The sequence below is a fragment of the Hypanus sabinus genome, unplaced genomic scaffold (assembly GCF_030144855.1).
Source record: "Hypanus sabinus isolate sHypSab1 unplaced genomic scaffold, sHypSab1.hap1 scaffold_880, whole genome shotgun sequence".
In the NCBI taxonomy this organism is placed as follows: domain Eukaryota; kingdom Metazoa; phylum Chordata; class Chondrichthyes; order Myliobatiformes; family Dasyatidae; genus Hypanus; species Hypanus sabinus.
The window spans coordinates 40,998-45,446 of NW_026781733.1; the positions used below are offsets into that span (position 1 = coordinate 40,998).

The 4,449-nt window shown below is 46.5% G+C and overlaps 1 non-coding gene across 1 annotated transcript; it reads left to right on the forward strand.

Moving 5' to 3' along the window:
• Window positions 1-934: 934 nt before the first annotated feature.
• trnas-uga (transfer RNA serine (anticodon UGA)) lies at window positions 935-1,016 on the forward strand. Its single transcript has one exon. It is a non-coding gene; the product is annotated as a tRNA-Ser (tRNA).
• The last annotated feature ends 3,433 nt before the right edge of the window (window positions 1,017-4,449 follow it).

The following is a 4,449-nucleotide window of genomic DNA, read 5'->3' on the forward strand; positions in this document are numbered from 1 at the left end:
AAAGAAGGAAGGGAGGCTAAAGAAAAGAAAATATAAGAAAGGCAGCCTGACTTCAACGTGTTCAAAAACTCCAAAGATTAAAACACATTTAAGATCAAAGACAGTTGAGGAGAATGGGAGGATTTGTCAAATAGATCATCGTGTGGTTCGGTGATGCACATTGGAAGGAAGGATACGGTGGGATACAAAGATTTGGGCACCGATTCTCAAAATTTCTGTTACTGTCAACAGCTAAGCGAGTAAAAGATGACCCGATTTCCAAAAGGCATAAAGTTAAAGATAACACATTTCTTTAATATTTTAAGCAAGATTACTTTTTTTATTTCCATCTTTTACAGTTTCAAGATAAGAAAAAAAGTAAAAGGGGCCGAAGCAAAAGTTTGTGCCACCTGCATGTTGAGTACTTAATAACAACCCCTTTGGCAAGTATCACACCTTGTAAAGGCTTTCTGTAGCCTGCTAAGAGTCTTTCAATTTTTGTTTGGAGGATATGCGTCCAGTCTTCCTTGCAAAAAGCTTCTCGCTCTGTGAGATGCTTGGGCCATCTTGTATGCACTGCTCTTTTGAGGTCTGTCCACAGATTTCTGATGATGTTTATGTCGGGGGATTGTGAGGGCCATGACAATATCTTCAGCTTGTACCTCTTGAGGTAGTCCTTTGTGGATTTTAAGGTGTGTTTAGGATTATTATCCTGTTGTAGAAGCCATCCTCTTTTCATCTTCAGCTTTTTTACAGACGGTGTGAACTTTGCTTCCAGAATTTGTTGGTATTTAATTAATTTTATTCTTTCCTCTCCCAGCGAAATGTTCCCTGTGCCACTGGCTGCAAGACACGCCCAAAGCATGATCGATTCACCATTTCCGTTACCGACAATAAATCAAATACAACGCTCACTTCAGGTGTAGTGCTACGGTAGGTGCTGAACATTGATGGAGCTGCGATGGCCGAGTGGTTAAGGCGTTGGACTTGAAATCCAATGGGGATTCCCTGCGCAGGTTCGAACCCTGCTCACAGCGCTCACACTACAAGCAGCAGCGTGTAGTGTGCCTGTAAAATTTAACACCCTGGATGCTGTCTGAGCGCTGCCCCCAAATGTGTTCAGCAGATAATCTGAAGTTGCCTTGTAAAATACCTGATCCACCCATCGGCTCGCCATTCCTGTTTATTCAAAATAAATACTTTTGTCCAGTTTGTGCCCTCACTGAACGAACCAATTGCAGGCTAAATATTCTCATTGCAACCCGCTGTCCGGCAATTCATGTCATCAGTCTCACACAGAAAGGACAGCTCATTAATGAGGGGCGATAATGGACCGTCATGACAAAATCCATAAAAATTCTTCCAATCTGCAAAGGAGCAACGTCGACACAGATGGCACCGGATATTAGGGTTGACTTTGGGTATCTCAGGTTATGAGATAGAAACACACATTCAGCGGTTCAGGAACACCTTCTTCCCCTCTGCAATCAGAATCAGGAATGGACTTTGAAGCGTACACTACCTCACTTTATTAATATGCAGTATTTCTGTTTTTACATATTTTTCATAATCTATTCAATATGGATAATTGATTTACTTATGTATTTATTATTATGTTTTATTTCATTTGTTGTTGTTATTATTATTTTCTCTCTCTGCTAGATTATGTATTGCATTGAATTGCTGCAGCTAAGTTAACACATTTCCCGTCACGTGCCGGCGATAATAAACCTGATTCTGATTCTCTGTTCAACGCGTTACTTTCCCGATTCGATTTTCATTAACGACATGGATTTCGAGGTACTGATTTCTGGTACCGTATCCAGCACAGATCTGGAGCCGGTAACACGTTCTTCAATAAATCCTGTTCCTTCGGCTGAGGAGATTCGAGAATTTGTGGAGTTGACATCCCATATTTCTGTCAGTTCAAGTCTCGCAGCATTTTTAGCTGAGATTACCAGATTAGGTACCAGATTAGGAGGTCCTCATTCAGTACTTCAACGCAAAACATTGAAAATTCCTTCCACCACACACCCCTCACACCCGCATATGCTGGTCGACGTCTTGAGTTTCTACTACACGAAAATAACCGACAGTGGCTTAATTCACCTGTATCTGGTGAGGGATCTAACCGAGGGGATCATGCATTATACGCAATTGGTGATTACGTCAAAGTGAACTCAAATTTATATTTATAAGCACATCTATGTGTACACACAAGCGCAATGAAACATGCACTTGCTGAATGGTGGGGACAGCCAAATCGACATGCCAATACAGCCTTTTTTGGTACGATATTTTCACTTTGCAACCGAGTGTCTAACAATAGATTCTGAGTAGAAACAGGGCGATTGATGCCGGTCTGATTTTCCTTTACAAGACAGATTGGGTGGAGCGCAGGGGAGTGGGTGTAAACTGGTGCTGAAATGTCGGGGCGAACAGGTATAATGACAGAGATGCTAAAACCACATAATTATAGCATATAGTTACAGCAGTGTAAACCAATACCGTAATTAGATAATAGGGGACCCGAACTTTTTCACCCAGAGGGTGGTCCATCTGTGGGAGGAGCTGCCGGAGGAAGTTGTTGAGGCAGGAACATTAACGACACTCGGACAGGGACACGGATAGGAAAGATTTAGTGGGATACGGGTGGTCCGTCTACGGAACGAGTTGCCAGGGGAAGTTGTCGAAGGAAGGAGGGGGAGGAGAGGAGAGAGGGAACGCTACAACAGAAGGGAGCAAGATAGTGCCGCGGGAGCGGGGGACTCCAAGTGGAGATCACCGCGGGTGGGGGTGGGGGTGGGGTGGGATGAGGGCTGGCTCGCTAGCGTGTGAGGGAGGGGTGGGCGAAACACTCACCATCCGACATCTGATGTAACAGTACCCGATGCAGGGGATGATGCGGACGTTCAGCGAGTACAGGATCTCGGCGGAAGTACAAACCAGTGCGCAGATCACATTCACAAACAGGCAGGCGATAGTGCGTCGTAGAGAAAGGGAGAGAGTGAGGAAGGACAGAGAAAGATAAATTGAAAGAGACAGAGAGAAGGGAGGGGGCAGAGAGATAAAGTAGAAAGGGAAAGAGAGAGAGGGGAAATACAAAGAGCGAGAGAGATGCGTTTGAAAGGGACTGTGGAAGTGAGAGCGAGGGGAGACCAACTGGATAAGGAAAGCAGCGAGAGAGGCGGGGAGAGAGGGAGTGTGTATAAAGGGTGTGGGAGGAGGAACGGAGAGAGTGGGAGAGGAATTGAAAAGGGAGGAGAGACAGAGAGGAAGGATAGAGAGTTGGGGAGAGAGAGAAGGATGCAGAAAGAGGGGGAGAGAGATAAGAGACAGGGGGGATGGAAATAGAGGGGGAGGGAGAGAGAGAAAGAGACTGGAAAGGGAGCGCGGCGAGACAGAGAGGCAGAAAATCGAAAGGAAAAGGAGATAGAAACAGGGAGGGGGAGAGAAATTGGATGTGAGGTGGGGGGAGAAAGGTGAAAATGGAGAGTGGTGACTGAGTGTGAAGGGAGGGAGGAAGGACAGAGAGGGATAAAGCCAGAGATGGAAGAGAGGGAGAAAGAGGAGGGGGAGAGAGAGTGGGAGGTATGAGAGGGGAGGCAGAGTTGGAGGAGGGGGAGAGGGGTGAGTGAGGAGATTCAAACAGTGGGGGTGGGAGGGAGAGGGGGACGAACAAAAAGGGAGGGAGGAAGGGCGAAAGGGAGAGGTTGTAAGGGCAGAGAACATGAGAGAGTAGTCAAAAGTGGAAGTAGATTAGACAGAGAGAGGGATGATAGAGACGGGGAGAACTAGTGGGTGGGAGAGAAAGGAGAGATATAATTGTCTGTGTGTGAGAGAGAGAGAGAGAAACAGTAAACGTAGAGGGAGGAGAAACTGAAAGGTGAGAGACAGAGGCGAGAGAGTGATGGAGAGCAGGAGAAAGTCAAAAGGGAGAGAGTGACAGAAGTGAAATTTGAGGCAGAGAAGGAAGATGGAAATGAAGAGGGAAGAGAATGAAAGTGTAAAGTGAGTGGGAGGAGCGATATAGAGAGGGGAGCGTGAGATAAGATAAGAAGGAAAATAAGAGAGGAAAGGGAGAGGAGGGTAGTCTGAGAAAACGGGAGAGAGAGAAAGAACGTGGAAAGAGATACAGGGGAGGGGGTGAGCGAGAGAGAGAGAGGGAAATGGAAAGGGGAGAGAGGGGAATGTAACAGAGAGAGGGAAGGAAAAGGGAGAAGGGAAAGAGGGGAGGAAGAGAGAGAGGCTGAGAGAGAAAATGGGAGGGGAAGGGGAGACAAAGAGAGAGGGAAGAGACAGAGAGGGAGATTATTGAGAGTACGAGTGTGTGAGACAGAATGAGGTGACAGTCAGAGAGAGGTGCACGACAGAGAGGGAGAGAGAGGTGAGAGACAGAGAGAGAGAGAGAGGTGAGAGACAGAGAGAGAGAACTTGCACTCGGACACGGAGGGAGATCGCTTCCGAACG